A 22,068-nucleotide genomic window follows, 5' to 3' on the forward strand; every position below is an offset into this window, starting at 1 on the left:
AAATAAAAACATTTAAAATTGCATATAGGGAGAAACATCCACAAAGTGGACAGGCAAAGGCATTGCTCACAGACAGATCCACATTAATAAATTATATAAAGGAAAGTGACATAGTGCATAGTCTCACATGTGTGCATGTAACAAATCACATATAGGCAATACAATGCTCTAACCATCATATGGTACAATAGACACAGTAGAGACAATAGGCATACCAGGCTATAGCATCCAAGTGTTATCAGGGTCTGCTGGAGCAACGCCACCCCAACGCACGTTTCGGCGAGTCCTTTGTCCCCAGGACGAAGGACTCGCCGAAACGTGCGTTGGGGTGGCGTTGCTCCAGCAGACCCTGATAACACTTGGATGCTATAGCTTGGTATGCCTATTGTCTCTACTGTGTGCATTGTACCATATGATGGTTAGAGCATTGTATTGCCTATATATGATTTGTTACATGCACACATGTGAGACTATGCACTCTGTCACTTTCCTTTATATAATTTATTAATGTGGATCTGTCTGTGAGCAATGCCTTTGCCTCTCCACTTTGTGGATGGATGTTTCTCCCTATATGCAATTTTAAATGTTTTTATTTTTTAATGTATATCCAATAAAACTACATAATTTTTATATTTATAAGTGTCTCCAATCTCTCCTTTTGTTGTGATATATTTGTGTAGGAGTACACAATAGGTTAATTATAATAAGCAGAAGCTTAATACATTGATACAAAACTTTAGTTTGCTGTTGTGTTTATATTTGGAACAATTTATTATTTTGTGTAATTCCATAATTATGTACATTTACAATTAAATATGACATTTATTTTAACTCCTTAAGGACATATCCCATTTTGGCCTTGAGGAGCCAATATTTATTTTTGCTTTTCATTTTTTCCTCCTAGCCTTTTATTCTTCCACCTACAGACCCATATGAGGGCTTGTTTTTTGTGCAACTAATTGTAATCTGTAATAATTTTCATTTGACCATAAAATGTACCGCAAAATCAAAAAATTATTTGTGGCCAAAAATGTATGAAAAAAACGCAATTTTGCTAATTTTAGGGGGGGGGGGGGGTTGGTTTTTTTCACAGTGCCCTTTATGGTAAAACTGACGTTATCTTTATTCTGTAGGTCGATGCTAATAAAACAATACCCAAGCTATATAGTTTTTCTATTACTGTACTAATTTAAAAAAATTCTAACTTTTTTAAACAAAATTGGTATGTATAAAACTGTCCTTTTCTGACCCCTATAACTTTTTTTTAATCTTTCAGTATACAGGAATGTGTGAGGGCTCATTTTCTGCATTGTGATCTGTAGTTTGTTGATGCCGTTGTTGTTTTGATCGATTTGTTATTTGTTTTTTTCTAATATACAGTATGATGTGTTCAAAAATCAGTATTTTGGTGATTGGTATTTTTTCATGATTACATTGTTAACCTTGCAGGAACTTTAACATAACATTTTAATAGTTTGAACAATTACACATGTGGCGACACCAAATATGTAAATGTATTTTTTTTTTTACTTTTTTGTAAAATTAGGAAATAAGGGTGATTTTCTTTTTTATTTAGAGAGGGGGTTTTATATAATTTTAAAGACATTTGTTAAGGCATGGCTTGCAACATGGACTGATGCACTCACCAGGAGATGCAGAGCTTGTAGAGTAAGGTATCAGAGGTCCCAAAGACTTGCATGGGACTTTAGACAAAACTTGGACCCTTACAAATGGGGGTGAGATACTAAAGTAATTTAAAGGGGTACTCTGTGGAAAACACATTTTTTTTTAAATCAACTGGTGCCACGAAGTTAACCAGATTTGTGAATGACTCCTATTTAAAAATCTTAATCTTTACTGTACTGTCAGAACTTATCAGCTGCTGTATACTACAGAGGAAGTTGCATTTCTTTCTTGAGTTCTTTTCAGTCTGACCACAGTGCTCTCTTCTGACACCTCTGTCCATGTCAGGAACTGTCCAGAGATGGAGAGGTTTGCTATGGGGATTTGCTTGTACTCTGGACAGTTCCTGATAGGGACAGAGGTGTCAGCAGAGAGCACTGTGGTCAGACTGAAAAGAATTCCAGAAAAAAATAAAACTTCCTCTGTAGCATACAGCAGCTGATAAGTACGGGAAATAATAATATTTTTAAATAGAAGTAATTTACAAATCTGTATAACTTTCTGGTACAAATCTGTATAACTTTCTGGCACCAGTTATTAAAAAATATATATTTTTCCCACTGGAGTACCCCTTTAACTATTCTATATTTTTGGTATACTTCCAAAGAAAAGGAAAAACGAAGCACATAACAGTATAGTTGCTTGCCGTAATTTATTTATTTCATAGCTTCAGTTTTGGGGTGTGCTGTAGAGGGAGTGTGGACCCACAGCGGGAGGAACGTCAGGCAACGGTCCGCGTCACACTGGAATGCGCTTCGTCAGGCCCTACGTCACAGGACTCAAGGGAGTGTTTTAACATCACCACGGGATACATGGAAAGGGGATGACGTGTACATGGATCAGGGACGGGAATAACAAGGTGAGACATGGAGAAACAAATAACAAATAGTGATAATAAAAACAAAAAATTTTGTCTCTGAATCAAATGAATGCACCATATTAACTGTTAGATAAATACTCCCATTTCATTATATTCATTAAGGCCCAATGGGCCCGTAGCATTAGTATGGAGAATCCACCTGGAAAAATATTTGCGTATGAGCACGATATAGGCGTGCACATCGCTGTTCCTTGGATTTGAGCATACCACTGCCCTTCATGTTGGAAACAGTTATTAGTTAGAATTAACTCGACTGAATTGGAGACTAAATTTATAAATTCAATAGATTTATTTTAGCACTCCAAGAATTCCCTGAGAGCCTGTACACCCGCATCATGTGGGATGCGGATGTACAGGCTCTCAACATCTATGGAGGCCAGAGAGAAACCTTCTTAAAAACAAAAATCCTGAAGTGAGGTAATCAAATCTCCTGTATCACGTAAATAGGTAGGTGTTAATTTTAATAAGGGGGCTATAAGCCAATCTATGTAACTAGACAAAAATTGAGTTGGAGATCCAATGCCCGAAATTATTGGCCAACAAGGGGGTGGGATCACCCCCTTATGAAATTTGGGTAAAAGATACCAATGTTTTTTTTGGGTGTTAGTGGTAAAAAAAAAAAATTCTGCCGTTTTTTCAGTCAGTACAGAATTGTTGACGTAATTTTGAAGGTGTGTTCTTAATTTGTTTATAATTCTAGATGTAGGGTCTGCATTCAATTTGTTATAAACCGTGATGTTTTCCAACTGATTTATTGCTAAATCTTCTCTGCTGGACAACGAGTCAAGAGATTTTTTTTCTCTTTTGAGATATTAAAAGGGGGTTCGGGGTATATGAGCGCTTTGACCTCTCCACAGACCGCTCTGTAGAAGAGGTCAATCGCTCCCCCTGGTGTGATTTGTGGATTGAACCTTGAAGGATTCCTTCCTACTTTAGAAGGAAGACCCGTTGAGGGGGGGGGGGGCAGAAGGTGGAAAAGAACAGCAGCAAATAAAGAAAAAAACGAAAAAAGTGACCTGGAGAGCTTAGAAACCACAGAGGACAAGAAAGAAAATATTGTTGTTAATTTAACATCTGAGATAATTCCAGATCCATGTATTACCGTCTTAAAGGGAACCAATCATCAGATTTTACCCTATATAACGCTTGGCAAAGCATTATATAGGGTAAAATCTTTATTTTCACCATTCCCGGGGGATGCTCCTGCCCCCAGGGATGGTGAAGATAAGAAGTTATAAACTAGTCACCGCCGCCGCCGTAAGTAGTCACCTGGGCGGGGAGCTCTTCTCATCTACTCCCGTTCTTCGGCCGGGAGCGACGCCCCCTCCGCTTGATTGATGGGCCGCGTCATCACTCTGCTCCGTCTGTTCAGTGAGCGGAACAATGACAGGGCCCATCAATCAAGCGGAGGGGGCGTCGCTCCCAGCCAAAGAACGGGAGTAGATAAGAAGAGCTCCCCGCCCAGGTGACTACTTACGGCAGCGGCGGTGACTAGTTTATAACTTCATATCTTCACCATCCCTGGGGGCAGGAGCATCCCCCGGGGATGGTGAGGACAATAATTTTACCCTATATAACGCTTTGAAAAGCATTATATAGGGTAAAATCTGATGATTGGTTCCCTTTAAATAAGGGTTTGAACTTTTGGTTATATGAACCTTTCTCCTTTTCTCAGTTTGAAGATTTATTTAGAGCAGTACGTAAATTAAATATTAAAACATTTTTTGCATCACAAAAAAATTATAACAGCAAATATGTAACATCAGATGAAAAAAGGGAAGGAGAAAGTAAATGTTTAATCGGTCATTTAGGTTTTAGACCGTTTAAAGAAATGACAAATATGGATGTAGAAGTGTTATATGATTTAAGGGAACTTGCAGGTGAAAAAGAAATAAAATTTATTAATTCTAGTAATGATTTTTTTGTAGGAGGGTATCCTTCAAGGTTCAATCCACAAATCACACTAGGGGGAGCGATTGACCTCTTCTACAGAGCGGTCTGTGGGGAGGTCAAAGCGCTCATATACCCCGATCCCCCTTTTAATATCTCAAAAGAGGAAAAAAAAATCTCTTGACTGGTTGTCCAGCAGAGATGATTTAGTAGTCTCAAAAGGAGACAAAGTGGGATCTATAGTGATTTGGTCAAAAGTTGACCATGATATAGAAGCAATAAATCAGTTGGAAAACATCACGATTTATAACAAACTGAATGCAGACCCTACATCTAGAATTATGAACAAATTAAGAACACACCTTCAAAAATTCGTCAACAATTCTGTACTGACTGAAAAAACGGCAGAAAAACTTTTACCATTAACTCAAAAAAAAACTATCAAGTTTTTTCTTTCTTTTTTAATTGAGTAATGTATTCCTGGGAATTTTTTCAACTTTGGTTTTAGCTTTTGAAATTATGTCTAGAGGATAACCTCTTTTTAATAACCCTTGTTCTAGTTCTTGTGCTTGTTGTTAATATGTGATAGGACCGGCGTTAATGCGTTTTAACCTGATTAATTGACTAACTGGAATGCTATTTTTTACAGATGTAGGATGAGAGGAATTGTAATGTAGAATATAATTTTTTTAAATAGGTTTTCTGTATCCTGATGTGTGAATTTTTTTATTTCAATTTTAGTATCCAAAAATTCAAGGGATGAACCACCAAAGTGGAAAGTAAACCACATGTTGACCTTATTCTTGCTGTTGAGGTAGTCGACGAACTCAGAAAAGCTTTCTTGGGAGTCATCCCAAATAATGAAAATGTTGTCAACAAACCTCAACAGCAATTTTATCTTGGAAATGAACGGATTTTTTACTGTGTAAATTAAATCCTTCTCCAAGATGGCAAGAAAAATATTTGCGTATGAGCACGATATAGGCATGCACATCGCTGTTCCTTGGATTTGAGCATACCACTGCCCTTCATATTGGAAACAGTTATTAGTTAGAATTAACTCAACTGAATCGGAGACAATATTAATATATTCAATAGATTTATTTGAGCACTCCAAGAATTCCCTGAGAGCCTGTACACCCGCATCATGTGGGATGCGGGTGTGCAGGCTCTCAACGTCTATGGAGGCCAAAGAGAAACTTTCTTGCCAACATAAATCCTGCAGTGAGGTAATCAAATCTCCTGTATCACGTAAATAGGTAGGTGTTCATTTTAATAAGGGGGCTATAAGCCAATCTATGTAACTAGACAAAAATTGAGTTGGAGATCCAATGCCCGAAACTATTGGGCAACAAGGGGGTGGGATCACCCCCTTATGAACTTTGAGTAAAGGATACCAACGGGCAGTGTTCACATTTAAAAATTCACCTCTCAATATTGTGATTAAAAAAGCAGTCTTTAATAACTGGCCAATGTTACAACGTGATGAGGACCTAAAAATCTTGACAGAAATGAAATCGGTTGTAAATTACAGAAAATACGGAACAATTCATGACTATTTAAAAAAGAATAAAAAGACAGAATAATGAAAAAAAGGATTGGCTTTCTGCACAAAAACCAAAAGGTCTTTTTTCCTGTGGTAATTGTGCGGCTTGCAAACTTAATTTAAAGAAAAGTGAAATTAACTTGGGTGGTGTATGGATCAAATTTCAGAAATTTGCTACATGTAAAACGACCTATGTAGTATATGCTCTAATCTGTTTGTGCGGGAGGTACTACATAGGCAAAACAAAAAGACCTCTATATCATAGAATAAGAGAACATATACATTCTCTAACAACAAAAAAAGGTTGCACAAGATTTATCCAACACATGTGGGAGAACCATGAAGGAAACCCTAAAGCATTCAAATTTATGGTACTTGAAAGAGTTGAACAATCCTCTAGTGGAGCGGACATGCACCAACAGTTACTGTTACAAGAATCCAGATGGATTCTCCGTACTAATGCTATGGGCCCATTGGGCCTTAATGAATGTAACGAAATGGGAGTATTTATCTAACAATTAATATGGTGAATTCATTTGATTCAGAGACAAAAGTTTGTTTTTATTACCACTATTTGTTTCTCCATGTCTCACCTTGTTATTCCCGTCCCTGATCCATGTACACGTCATCCCCTTTCCATGTATCCCGTGGTGATTTTAAAACACTCCCTTGAGTCCTGTGACGTAGGGCCTGACGAAGAGCATTCCAGCGTGACACGGACCGTTGCCTGACGTTCCCCTTCCCGCTGTGGGTCCACCCTCCCTCTCCCTCTACTGCACACCCCAAAACTGAAGCTATGAAATAAAGAAATTACGGCAAGCAACTATACTGGTTTGTGCTTCATTTTTTCTTTTCTTTGGAAGTATACCACTGCCATTCACTTGACTTTTGCAACGTGAGCACTACCTAAGGTATATAGGATCCAGTAACAACATTTAAGGGATCCACCTGTGTTTGCAGTGACAAATATATTCTGTGTTATATTCTATATTTTTAGTTGACAAATAAGAAACATGTGTACCAAGTTTCATGGAAATATCTCCAGCCATTTGGAAGTGATGCTGGAAGATACATGGCCCCTGAAGAATAAAATAATTTACTGATTCCTCCTAAAAGTCCCCTAAGGGAGAGGAGGAACATGGTGGCAGGAAGTTGTTAGGCTCCACCCCCTTCCCTCCACCTCATGAACCATGCCACGCCGTGGGACCTGGTGATGGCTGGGCCGCTGGAATGAGGCATCCCCTCCTGACTTTACCCTGTGATACAGCCCCTAGATAGAGCTCACCTTGCCGGGTGTTAAAAGAGTGGGGAAGACAGGAGCGCCGCATCGCCCAGGCCGGGGTGCAGGGACAGGCCAGCTGGTGAAAGATCAGTGTGGAGGCCGTGTGTGATGCTGGATCTGCTTTGAGGTGTCGGCGGTGAGGTGAGCCAGGGACCCGAAGAGGGGAGCTGGCAGTGACGCGCTATTGCTGCAGTGGAGAGACGGGTGGCTTGCATGGTGCAGGAGGCTCCAGATCGCAGAAGGGAGCCGTAACACGGAGGTCATGTGGTGGTTGCTGGAGGAGCACTGGTGTATGCAGAGTTCCGGGGTAGGCGTGGAGGCAGAGAAGCCGGAGACCGCTGGTGAATGGGTGGCATGGAAGGAGAATTTTGGAGCGAGAGCAGGAGGGCCGCAGAGGAATAGAGGCTGCCCCAAAGTGAATCCTCCTGCTGTTCTAAAGGGAGCTCCTTTGCAGCGGAACCCACTCCCGCCATGGTGAGAGCATGGGGGGGGGGGGGGGGGGGAAGAGAAGCTGTCCGAAGCCTGGTGAACAATCTACAGGATGGGTGAGATCGCTCCGTTTCTTGTTTCTAAAACTAAAAACTGACTAATAACAATTACTAAATACATTTGCAGTGAAGAACTTTTATGAACTAACCTATTAACTTACTAACACTTACAAATAATAGTGAGTTTATATGGTGGAGAGCAGGTGTGGACAGGTGAGGACAGTCACCCCTGCTGTGGTGAGAGCACGGCAGGGAAGAAAGATAAACTGGGGTCTGGTGTTTTTATCCCCCCCCCCCCCCCCAAAAAAAAATGGGTCAATTAACTTTGACCCCTTGTTCTGCTCCGTGGTAAGATATAGTGTTGCTTGCGAATATTCGCAATGCAAATTTTATTCGCGAATATCGCATATTCGCGAATTCGCAAATATTCGCGAATATAGCACTATATATTCGTAATTACGAATATTCGTTTTTTGGTTTTTTTTGTAATTTTTTTTTTTTTACAGTACACATCACAGTGATCATCCCCAGCTTGTGTGGTGTAAAGAAGGCTTTAATACTACTGTGTGAGACTGGCGTGCGAATTTTTGCATATACGAAAATTTACTAATTATTGCATTTGCAAATTTTCGTTTATGCTAATTATGGTTTATGCTAATTTTTGCGTATGCTAGTTTTCGCATACGCAAATTTTTGCGTATACAAAAATATCATGCGAATATTACGAATATGCGAATTTAGCGAATATATGACGAATATTCGTCCATATATTCGCGAAATATCGCAAATTTGAATATGGCCTATGCCGCTCAACACTAGTAAGATATTGGAAAACTAATATTAATAAGTCTTAAACGATTAACTTATACATAAGTATACACGCTGCATTTGGATTGGAAATTAAAGGACATTTTGCTTTGCTAAGTTGATGTTCATGTTATTATATTTTAGACTGGGGTGCGCCTTGTTTTCTACGTGAGGTATTAAATCATTTTTGTTATTTAGAATTAAAATGCCCCCAAAAAGGAATTCTACAAGCCCGGTAAAAGAAAATGAGGACACGCGAAGATGGATATATATGATATCACCAACATTAACTTGAAGAAACAAGAAATGAAAGCAAAATGTAAGGGAGAATGTAGTGGAAGAGGAAGAGGAAGGCCAAATGGTGATAATGAAAGTGATATTGGAGGCGATAGGGAAATGTAATACATCTATTGAGGGGTTAGCTGATCAGATAGGAAGTATAGGGTCAGATGTGACATTAATAAGGGAGGACATGAGAAAACTTAGGGAAAGATGTAAAGAAATTGAGGATCAGATCTACAGGATGAAATACAGACTCTGAAAAAAAGGTAGAAAAAAGCCAGAATGAGAAAAATTTCTAACTCAGAAAATAGTAGAATTGGAGGATAGATCTAGGAGAGGGAATTTGAGATTGTTGGGCTTCCCGGAGGGGACGGAGGGTAAGGACCCAGTGGGCTTTCTGCAAATATGGATAATCGAGGAATGTGGAGAGGGGAAAATATCCCCCACATTCGGTATTGAGAGAGCACACAGGGTCCCGATGTGTCCGCTTCTACCGGGCAGTAAACCTAGAACACTACTGATAAAACTATCGAATGAAGGTGATAGAGAAAAGATTTTACGAGTACTGAGGGAACAGAATAACCTTATGTATAATAATAATAAAATAATGGCATTCCCTGATTATTCATTTGAAACACAAAAAAAAGTATGGCTTTCAAGAAAGTTAAAAAGAAATGCACTCAAATGGAATTAGATTCTCCCTTATATTTCCGGCAAGGATGCGGGTTGTATATAAGGAAACCACTATGTTTTTTCAAAATCCGGAAGAAGTTGCAAATTGAATGGACAGTCAGGGTTTAAAAAATGGATAAACAAAAGTATTGGGAGGGTAGAAATATAAATGTAAAATTGGCATGGGGATATGAGGGGAGGGGGGCACATGTTAGGATAGGGACTTCTCAGGTTTTGGGACAGGTCAAATGGGAGGGGGAGGTGGGTTGGAAATGGGAAGTCCTGCGGACAAAAATTTTTGGGTACATTTTAAAAAAGGGAAAAAAATAATGTTTTCTCTCTGCTTCTAGTCCTCTCCCTTCCCATTTATTGGGAGGAATTAATGAATGAAACGGGAAGATAGGATGTGTACGAGCATATTAGTATGGTGTGTAAGGGGTTTGGGGGATAGGCACAAAAGAATAGCGATAGGAGATATTTAAGAGTAAAAAAACACCTGGTATAATTTGTTTACTGGAAACACACTTAACTAAAGAAACCTCCCAGTGAATTAAAAATAATTATTTTTTACATTATTACCACTCTTTTTTTTACTTCATGTTCTAGAGGGGTTACAGTTATGATACACAAAAAAGTCCAATGGGAGTTATATGATAAATTAATTGACACGAAGATTTGTAATATTACATGGGAAATTGGAGAAATGAATATGCACTTTGGCATTTGTATATATCCTCCGCCGTACACATCCTATATTCTTAAAATTGCAATTAGGTTTTAGCAAGGGAAAAGGGAAAGCCCACTTTTTATTCAGGGTGGGAAAGGTGAGAAAGAACTATGGACAAACTCCTTTGAAGAAACTGTGTGATGAAATAGGATTAATAGATATTTGGAGAGCCCGTAATCCGGAAAAAAATATATACTCATGTTGGAATAAAACTAGCAAAACGATGTCCTGCATAGATTTGTGTTTGGGTGATATGTTGGGGAGTGTAAAGATTAGAAAGATTAATTATTGTACTTGTTATATTTCGGATCACTACCCTCTAAGTATTAAAATTGATAAAGTAGAATTGGTGGCACAAAAAATACGCCATAATACAGATTTTTTGGTGAAAAATTGAAAGAGTTATGATTTTTTAAAGGTAAGGAGGAAAAAACGAAAAATGCCTGGTCCTTAAGGGGTTAAGGGTCAACAGAGATTTATGGAAATGGGGAAACCAAATAAAAAACTAATGGCCCTAACCAACAAAGGAATATAACTATTCAAGCTATTAAGGACAGGGAAGGGGTGATAAAGAACAACCCTGATAACATCATTCAAGAATTTGAGATATATTTTGAATCATTATATAAAACATCCCAGAAGAGGAAATGGAGAAACTCAATGCCCCATTGACGGTGAACAAAGTATACAAAGCATTGGGAACCATTGGGGGGAACACTTTTCCAGGAGGAGACGGGTTCCCCTTTGAAATGTATATAAGATATGGAGAGATACTTATCCCAGCTTTGGTTAGAGTTATAAATAGTTCTCTCTAAAATGGGGCATTGCCAAAATCAATGACCGAGGCCAATATAATATTATTGGTAAAACCAGACAAAAAAAAGGAGGAAATAGAGTCGTATTGACCAATATCACTGTTGAATATAGATATTAAAATTGTAGCAAAAGCTCAAGCCAATAGAATACAGAAAATTATACCAGAATTATTAAATAAGGATCAATGTGGGTTTATACTTGGAAGAATGAGAAACCATAATATTCATAGAGTACTCATGAATATACAGCTAGGTGAGGGTAGGGGTTCCCACTCCATCCTGTCTCTCGATGCGGTGAAAGCATTTGACATGGTGGAGTGGGACTTCCTTTGGGAGGTATTCGGAAAATATGGGATAGGAGGAGATCTGATTAAAATAATTAAGTTAATGTATTCAAATGCTACAGGGAAGATGAATATAGATGGTATGAGCTCAAAGGGATTTGGGCTCACGAGGGGCACTAGGCAGGGTTGTCCCCTCTCCTCCCTGCTATTTGCGATGGTTATAGAACCATTGGTGAGTAGTATAAGAAAAGATGAATTAATAGTAGGATTTTGAGCGGGGGGGGGGGGGGGGAGGGGACAAGATTACAATGTATGTGGATGATATCCTGATGTTTCGCGAGGACCCCAAAAAAATCTTTGTCAAGAGTGATAGAGAGAATTTAAATATTTAGGGATATACATATCCAATGAGATAGGAAAATATAATTAGTTAAATACCGTATTTATCGGGGTATACCACGCACCGGCCTATAACACGCACCCTCATTTTACCAAGGATATTTGGGTAAAAAAAGTTTTTTACCCAAATATCCATGGTAAAATGAGGGTGCGTGTGTGCGCGTGTATACCCCGATATACCCCCAGGAAAGGCAGGCCGTGCAGCGCATAGCAACGACGCCGGGGACGCACGCCGGAGGCCTGCAGCAGCGCGGACCCGACCCAGGTAATTATGCCACCGGGGATGGGGGGAGGCAACGGGGCAGCGGCGCCGGCAATGGGTGCCGCTGCCCCTTCTCTCCCCCTGGCTGTCGGCGCCGCTTCTCTCCCCCTGGCTATCGGCGCCGGCAATGGGGCGCCGGCACCGATAGTCAGGGGGACAGAACGGGCAGCGGCGCCGATAGCAAGGGGGAGAGAAGGGCCGGCAGCAGCGCTCTAGACCCCAGGAAAGGCAGGGGGAGAGAAGCGGGCAGCGACGGCCTCTCTCCCCCTGCCTTTCCTGGGGCTGTATCGGCGTATAACACGCACATGGACTTTAGGCTAAAAATTTTAGCCTAAAAAGTGCGTGTTATACGCCGATAAATACGGTACTTTCAAATTAATAAAGGATATTGAAAGGAAGGCGAATAAATGGAATGATTTGAATTTATCAAAAGCGGAACAAATAACATTAATTAAATCACTTTTGATGCCTAAGATTCTGTATGTATTTGAGTCTGCACCAATTTGGTGCGAGATGCAGCTGTTATAAAAAATTATTTCAATCTTCAATTCATTAATCTGGGGTAGAAAGAAAACGAGAATTAAACTAGAATATTTTTGTCAAACTAAGGAGAATAGGGGGATCGATTTTCTGGACACATATAAGTACAAATTAATTTTTTGGCTAATTGGAAAGAGTTTGCCTTTTTTGAATTTTTGTTATTTGGCAGTGGTGTGAATTTTATAGATATTTTTCAGTTGTTGGAAGCGGGGAAGTTAGAAGAAGGTGAATGGAGGAAGATGTTGATGGTTAAAAGCTTGGTTAAAACATGGAGGGTATTTAGGAGAGAGATGGATATAAAAGGAATATTGGATGAGGCACCACTACTGGATAACTTAAATAGACCTGAGGTGAGAGTGTTGGGAGAGATAAGCCTACTTAGAAATATGAGGTGTGTTAGGATAAAAGATGTGTGGGGGAGAGGTAAATTCAAGAATTGGATAGAATTGAAAGAAGAATTTAACTTGAAGAAGAGTGGATGGTTGGAATATATTGGTTTAAAAAAAGTATTTCTTGAGTTTATTGATAAAGGAGGTCACATACATTCAGCTTACCCTGATATCTTGGAGAAAATAATGGGTAGTAAATTGTCTATGTGTGTATAGAGTTTTGGTAGACATGTCTAAAAATAAATTACATCATAAGAGCTCCCAACAATGGCAGGAGGAGACTGGTTTTAGTAAAACTATAAATTGGGTTAGTGTAAGGAAAAATATTAATCTGGTATCTCCAAATTTGAATTATAGATTAGCACAATTTAATATTGTGTATAGACTTTATTACACACCCTACTTTTTGGAAAGGATAGGTTTAAGAATAGGAAGCAATTGTAGTGTAATATAGAGAAGGCAGGCCAATTACATATATTATGGAGCTGTCCCGAGATCGTTAAGTATTGGTGAAAAATATATTGTACTATCGAGGCGATAACTGTAATATGTATGGAGTTCTCCCCCTTGCTGGCCGTTCTGGGTGACGATTCAGGCATAAAACCCAGACAAAAGGAAAAACTAAAATGTTTAAGAATGCTATTCTATGCTCATTTATTAATTGTTAAGAATTGGATTTCCTATAAGAGTCCTAGTTGTGTTGATTGGTATAATAACATGAGAAGGATAGAAGGTTATATTGTAGGGGAAGAGGAGAGATAGAGAGGTTTTTTTTTTTTTGTTTTTTTTTGCGTATCATTGTTTGTGAGGGGGCAAAGAGTTAGGGGTAAGAGTGGAATAAGAGTGAGGGAGTTGAATGGGAGTTATTGGAAGATAAGTTATTAAAAGGAACAACTAGATAGTTGATTAAACAAATGGGATTTACATGGGATGGGGGAATTGAATGTTATCTGGCCGTCACCGGTCCTCCTGACTCCATGCCCTCATAATGAGTTTTGTAATAAAAGAAGCAATCTGATTGGTTGCTATGGGCAACTGGTCAACTTTTCCGCTGCTTAGATTTTAATAAATATCCCCCATTGAGTTACAAATCCATATTTAAGCTATCTACACACACACAGTTTTCTGATCATTTTTGGGGCTATAAAATGCCTGCAAAATGGCTGACTTTTGGTACAAAGAAAAAGGCTGTTTTTTTATTGCTATTAAGTTCTCTATCTCAATAGTAAAACATATGTGGTATGAATATCATCCTGTGGGCTAAAGTTTGCCTCGTGCATCCCTGCTGCTACTGTGCTGGACCCACTACTCCATCTTATATCTTGTTTAATGCTCTGTGTTATGTTGTGATAAATTGTGTTAATGTCTTTTTTAGGGGAATGCTGCAAATTGACACAAGTGACCTTGACGCCCCAATGGGTTCCTCCCAACATTGGCCCTTATATGGTGTAAGGGGAAGAGTTGGGCAGTCTAGCCTTAATCTTGGCTAAGTCTCAGTCCTAAGTCTCAGTCTAGCCCAGGCTAGTGAGCTGAGGTACAGACGGTGTACAGTGTGAAGAAGTGTGTGAAGGAGTCGGAGGAGGCCAAAGCAAAAACTTAAATCTGCCACCGCGTCAATCTCAGGAAAACCCCCATCGCTCAGGTGAATGTCAAAGCCTGGCGGTAAGCATAAAGTTCTTGGGGAAAAAAAGTCTTCTGTCTGTCAGTCAGTACCAAGTCTCAGCCTGGACTATCAATTATCTCAAATCTGCAGTTCCGTCTGCACTTCCCTCTGCACTAAAATCTGTACTGTGAGGATTTTAACATAATTTCCTGCCTTAGTAAAGATATTTGGGGAGATTTCTCAAAACCTGTGCAGAGGGAAAGTTGCCCAGTTGCCCATAGCAACCAATCAGATCGCTTCTTTCATTTTTAACAAGGCCTGTGCAAAATGAAAGAAGCGATCTGATTGGTTGCTATGGGCAACTGGGCAACTTTTTCTCTGCACAGGTTTTGATAAATTTCCCCCATTGTCCCTGCACTTGGCCCAGGAGAAGCTATCTCAACCTTGGACCGTGTAGGTTAACCACTTAAGGACTCAGCGTTTTTCCGTTTTTGCATTTTTATTTTTTCCTCATCACCTTCTAAAAATCATAACACTTTCAATTTTGCACCTAAAAATCCATATGGTGGCTTATTTTTTGCGCCACCAATTCTACTTTGCAGTGACATTAGTCATTTTACCAAAAAATCCACAGCAAAACGGAAAAAAAAATCGTGTGACAAAATTGAAGAAAAAATTTCATTTTGTAACTTTTGGGGGCTTCCGTTTCTACGCAGTGCATTTTTCGGTAAAAATAACACCTAATATTTATTCTGTAGGTCCATACGGTTAAAATGATACCCTACTTATAGGTTGGATATTGTCGTACTTCGGGAAAAAATCATAACTACATGCAGGAAAATTTATATGTTAAACATTTTCATCTTCTAACCCATATAACTTTTTTAATTTTCCACGTACGGGCCGGTATGGGGACTAATTTTTTGCGCCGTGTTCTGAAGTTTTTATCGGTATCATTTTTGTATTGATCGGACTTCATAATGGAAAAAGTGACCAAAAATACACTAATTTGAACTTTGGAATTTTTTTGCGCACGCCATTGACCGTGCGATTTAATTAACGATATATTTTTCTAGTTCGGACATTTTTGCACGCGGAGATACCACATATGTTTATTTTTATTTTTATTTACACAGTTTTTTTTTATGGGAAAAGGGGGGTGATTCAAACTTTTATTAGGGAAGGGGTTAAATGACCTTTGTTAACTTTTTTTTTCCACTTTTTTTTTTTGCAGTGTTTTAGCTCCCATAGGGGGCTATAGCACTGCACACACTGATCTCCTATGCTGATCCCTGCAAAGCCATAGCTCTGCACGGATCAGTCAGATAGGGGCTCGATTGCTCAAGCCTGTAGCTCAGGCTTGAAGCAATCAATCGACGATCGGACGCCGCAGAGACAGGTAAGGAGACCTCCGTCTGCGTCCCAGCTGATCGGAACATCACAATTTTATCACCATGTCCCGATCAGCCTGACTGAGCTGCCGGGAAGCGTTTACTTTCGTTTTCAGACGCGGCGGTCAACTTTGATCGCCGCTTCTGAAGGGTTAACAGCGCGCGGCACAACGATCGAAGGTAACGGTAATATATAAGGTAACATATGGTCATCATGTGGTTATACTTTAACCTATGTATAGTGGCAATACATGATAACTGTATGGTTGTATTATTTAGAGGCTGTGTATACTACAGCAGCTATATACTGAATAGAGAATTTGTCTGTTTTTCTCCCCAAACACCACCAGCCTCCTCCTGTGCTCAATAAAGCCTGCTTTACTGTACACAGCCTTCCCTGCCATTCCTAGAACTATAATAAGGCAAATGCTGACTACTCCTACTCCTAGTGTTCCCTTCAGGCAGTGCTTGGACCGGCAGGACAGGCTGTTCAGAACTGTAGACTTTGCTGAGTAGAGGATGTGGCTGCAGGAGATGTGGAACCTACCGTAACAACCATCAGCCACATCCTCTGCTCACCCTGATGTAAATAGAGCTACGGGGATGTGAGGGCATGAAGTGTGCAAAACTCTCCCATTCCAGCTTCCTCATTTTTATAAACACTTCCCCACACACCACCTTGAGAAAATCCTGTGTATTCTCGTGATTGTGACTGCATTTTATGGGCAGCTCTGCACATGGCAGCAAAAAATGGCATTCTCTGCCTGCCACGGATGGAAGAGACCAGAAGGAAAACGCTGCTTTTGGGTATTAAATGGGTACTCCGGTGAAAAACTTTTTTTTTTAAATCAACTGGTACCAGAAAGTTAAACAAATTTGTAAATTACTTCTATTAAAAAATCTTAATCCTTCCTGTACTTATTAGCTGCTGAATACTACAGCGGAAATTCTTTTCTTTTTGAAACACAGAGCTGTCTGCTGACATCACGAGCACGGTGCTCTCTACTGACATCTCTGTCCATTTTAGGAACTGTTCAGAACAGCATATATTTGCTATGGGGATTTCCTTTTACTTTGGAGAGTTCCTAAAATGGACAGAGATGTCAGCAGAGAGCACTGTGGTCATGATGTCAGCAGACAGCTCTGTGTTTCAAATGGAAAATAATTTCCACTGTAGTATTCAGCAGCTAATAAGTACAGGAAGGATTACGATTTTTTCATAGAAATAATTTACAAATCTTTTAACTTTCTGGCACCAGTTGATTTAAAAAAAAAAAAAGTTTTTCACCGGAGTACCCCTTTAATGTGTAATTCCATTTGTCTACATATTTGGTAAAGAAGCAAAGAAAACTGTTGGTACCACTGTGGAAACTTATTTTTTTCTATGTGGCATCAGTCTTTAAGTTCCTTTGCAATGGACTTAATATATGCAATAGTACATAGTAATGGGAATAGTACATTGAGCTGTGTCTGTTCTGCACTGTATTATTTATAATGCTATGTACATGTACTAGCAGATTAATTATGTATTTCATTATCACATGTTAAGAGGCTGTGAATTGGATGTATATATATATAGATTCTTTGTTCTTATGCTTCTTTACATATTGAAACACTTGAGAAATACATATGTAGATAGTACTTGTGCACTGACAACTCACCATGGAATTGTTCCTATAATCACCCATTGCACCCATTATTTAATTTTTGTTGTAGACAAAGCATCGCAATTTTTGTCAGATTTGTCAGGAAGACTTAGGCTATGTTCACACGATGGAATTTCCGCGCGGAAGATGTCCAACCAGACATTTCGCTGTAGCAGAGTCCCATTGATTTTAATGGGATTCTGCTGCACTGTGCACACAGCAGAAATCCTGATTCTGAAAGAATAGATATGTCTATTTTTCCTGTGGACTCTGCACGGAAATGTTTTGCCGTCTATGAGACAGGGCATTTCTGAGTGGTCCTAGCATGTTCTGCCAGTGCTCCGCTGTTAGTGCAATATTCGTGCCGACATTTCCCCCTCTGATCATAGCTTTTACTATAAACAATGCTATTGTTACAATTAGAACAGAAATACTGTCCATGAGATGCCTGTGGTATCCATATGGTATCCATACGCTATCAAGGGCATACATATTATAGAGATAGACCATGTAGCTACTGTGGGGCCCTTGAAGAGTAGGGGCCCAGTTTCGGTTAGTCTTATTCTTTTTGATACAGGGAGAAAACTGTTATGGACTCCTATACCAAGGAAATGACATAGTCAGCTTCTATAGAAATGATGGCATTGAGAAAAGAAGGGTAAACACGCACCGGACCTCTATGTCCTGGAGAACTAAGTTAGATGTGTAATAAGAGGCCAATTTCAATCTTTGCTGAGGGGCGCTTATTCTTCTGTCTATACCACTGTCTGTCATGCAATGAATCACATACTGCATTGTGACTTTCATTGTAAACAATATAGGTAAGTGTTCATAGGCTGGAGCCTACAGATGAGTTCTTCCTCTAGCCATTCTACAGAATACTGAGAAAGATTCCAGGCAATAAAGATCTGACATTGTCACCCATATACTGCAATATAAAACCGCTTTGCAAGCACTTCACTCAAATAAATGAATATTTTTTAGGGAATCTGATGTAAATGAGTGATTTACTAGTCTTGTGGTGCTCTGGGACATTGCTTGCTCTTGCATTATACTTGATACTTGACAAGATAACTTTGGTTGGTTTGGTTGCAAAATTTTCACATGGGCTTGTAAATTGTACACTGTGCTAGCTTATATCCAATTTTACTAAGCAAGCTATCAGGGGTCTTAACTGGGGTTGTTCCATTGAAAATGGTCACTGTTTTGGGCCATGCTGAGTGCCAACTCCCTAAGCTTATCCAGAACTAGACCAGGTCTGGAATGATAAATGTACCGCATTCTTCTTCTTTGACTTTTCTTCTACTACATTACAGACCACTCTACAGGCTTTTTGGATCCCCCCCCCCCCCCTATCCTGGGAAAAGGGGTGGAGTAGGACAGTCCTTTTCATTAATAGGAAAAAGGGTTGGGCATGTGACAAATTATTACTGCTCTCACACAGTGTAATAGACTTATGGGTAGGAATTGTTAACCCCTTACACTCTGTATAAGGCTCAGTGCATGCATGTAATACACAGAAACACAGAAAGTACATTTGTATTGTAATAAATACAAACTATAGACTATAGCACTATTGTGCGAGGGGGTCACCATGGTGTTATCTAAAATACTAAGGAAGATCTCAATATGACAACCATGTATGATTTGGCCTCCAATAGCACGTTTAATACAGACATTAAGACAGACTCCCTAGCCCCACTGCAAACGTTTTAAAATGAGCCTTTTAAGCATTGTGTGTGATTTCTAGTAATTGTGTACTTTTATGTGGTAGACGGGCTATAAGCCCCATCAGGGAGTGGAGGTGTGCCTGTAATCCTGTTTCTTATATCAGTATGTCCCTATACTGAACAACTGTAAGATAAAAAAATACTCCAATATATATGACATTATAGCACATTAGAAACAGATTTAAGATCTCTGTGATACAGATCAAAATGAAAGGGGCCTAAAAGTATAAATTATATTTTCTATTGATTTAAAGAATGTTAATACACTGCATGTATATCACTAAGCAGCCAGCCCCATTTTTTGCAGACCAGTGAATGCAGTTATGTATAAGCTAGCACCCTAGAGACAGAGAAAATCAAACATATAGTGTTTATGCTGAAATATATTGCCTTAAAACCTTAGGACAGTCACTGTATTGTAAAACACATATAGCAGCCTGAACATTACTACTATGTAATGGGCAGCGTAGTAGTAGTAGTAGTAGTAGTAGTAGTAGTAGTAGTAGTAGTAGAAAAAATTACCCTGCACCTAGAAGCAAAATTAAAAGGGGAACCTTTTTGTTGTAGCTGCAAAGAGAGAGGTCTATTTAACACAAGAGGGCAGCACTTCATATATCTACTACAGAATAGCTGAATAGGGCAATTCACATTACTGTACTGTATACTCAGTTGAGCAAAAAAAGTTTCCTGCACAAAATGTATGTTTAAAATTAGCATAAATGTAATATTGCAATGTGTCATAGATTTATTTAATGAGATAAAAGAGAATAATTTTTACAATGATAACATAGCAATAGAAAAACTATGTGTATGTGCTGAGCGGTAAGCCAAAAATCTACTGCACTGTTCTGCTGCACAGAACTGCACATGCTGTGACTGTATAGGTCATTTTATGCTTGCTACATTACTATGAGAAATAATTTGTCATTATTTACTTTAAATAGATGAGCTTGCAATATGTCTTTACGGTGATTTTGTTTTTATCACATAACTATATTCATATTGTTCATATTAATAAGCATGCAAGATGTCATTTTTATTACCTCTAGCGTACAGAAATAATTAGTACTTGCACAACTATACCATAACTGATGTAAAAGCAATTCAAATAATGCATACAGCAAAATATCATGCAAAAGAGTTGTACTCATATACTCAAGTACAAAATCTGAGTTGTCTACAAGAATTTCCCATCGTGTACTAAACTATATACAATAGATAGCACAATAGCCAAAAGCCTGTACTGACTATGATAACTTTCTCTTTTTAAGACTGTAGTCTTGTGACTTACAATTTCTTACCTATTGTCGGGATACCATGTAGCAAGACTCAGTTACCATGACATTTTTGGTGAACATAATATATAATAAATAATAAAAAAAAAAAAACATTAGAACTATAAAATGTGTAATATCATAAAACACCACATAAACTGCAAAGGTTGTGTTAAACAAAACATATTGTATATATTGCTCTTACCTTTTATTGTAATCTACTTGTAAGCTGCAGGCTTGTTGCATAGCCATGCATGAAGATTAATCCAATATGGTACACAATTTAGGGATCTAAAGGGGTGCGCTCTTGTACTTTCCTGTACAAATAACAAACAACAGGCATCTAAAATGTGTCTAAATATCAGTAAAATATAAAAATAGCACACAGAGCAACAATGTGCAATATCCACACCATTCTCTCTCTGCAGCCCATTCATCTCACACTGGTCTATTTATTCTCATTCTTGCAGGGACTATTTATAGTGCATACATAGTGATGGATTGTTTGACATATGCATAGTGCCATCTGTAGAGAAAATCTCTTGTTATATGACCGTGCTGCCCTGTGATAGCAACATCTGTCCTATCCTCAATGGCATATGGAACAGACTGTTATTCCCTCTGCTCTCCTGAGAGAAGGTAAAGCCGCACAGTCTGTTAAGGTCTTCAAAGGTACAGAAGAAGCAAAAAATACAAAAAAAAAGGTTGAAAATAGCTTTGACTTATCGGCTTGAGGAGCAAATGGCACGTGCATCTACTGTTTTAACAACTTAAGCCCAGAGTTCATGGAAATAGAGTGTGAAGTTAATAGTTAAGATGACCATGTTGCCTACAGGTAAATCCTACATTATCTGAGTAAAACAAGGTACTGTATAAATAAACAAAGTGCTTGTTTCCCTTCTTGTACTGGTCTTAAGAGAACCGTATGCCCATCTGTCTTAGGGCTACTTCCTATATTGAGTAATTCAATCGAGTTGTGACTCCAGATTGACTTTTTATAGTAGTCTGAGATATGTCAGTAATTAATAAATGTGTCAACAGATATCTAATTTACATCTCAAAGCCTTTAGACATACAGGCAAAACCGATCTGCAAAAAGCAACTCAAAATCAGCATGGAATCTGCTGTGTAGAATTGTGTGGAAATTTTTTTTCATTTTTTTTTTAAATATTTCCCAATAAAGTTGTCAAGAGATTCATTAGGTGAAACTGCATTTTTGATACAAACACATGTAAAAACTCATGGAGGTCATGTGCAACTTTAGTTTTCTTTTCAGCAATTGGTACACACCTTGTGCAGATGGGCAGCATGTATTATTTATTAAGCATGCACCTTTTGATGTATACAGGCTAATGTTAATGTGTGACCTTTGATTGCCCATTGTCACACAGATTTTCACAGCAGGCCTGAAAAATAAACTAACATTTTTCCTGCTGAGTATGATAAATATACTCCATGGATCAAGTGCAGAGTGCCCA

At 38.8% G+C, this 22,068-nt stretch overlaps 1 long non-coding RNA gene across 1 annotated transcript in view; it reads right to left on the reverse strand.

The window, feature by feature from the left end:
* The window catches only part of LOC130357659 (uncharacterized), a 203,978-nt gene extending 183,027 nt beyond the window's left edge, over positions 1-20,951 (reverse strand). The window contains exon 1 of the long non-coding RNA XR_008889213.1: positions 20,796-20,951. This is a non-coding gene — a long non-coding RNA (uncharacterized LOC130357659). The remainder of the gene's footprint in view (positions 1-20,795) is intronic.
* Positions 20,952-22,068: the final 1,117 nt, after the last annotated feature.

The sequence above is a fragment of the Hyla sarda genome, chromosome 2 (genome assembly GCF_029499605.1).
Source record: "Hyla sarda isolate aHylSar1 chromosome 2, aHylSar1.hap1, whole genome shotgun sequence".
Lineage (NCBI taxonomy): Eukaryota > Metazoa > Chordata > Amphibia > Anura > Hylidae > Hyla > Hyla sarda.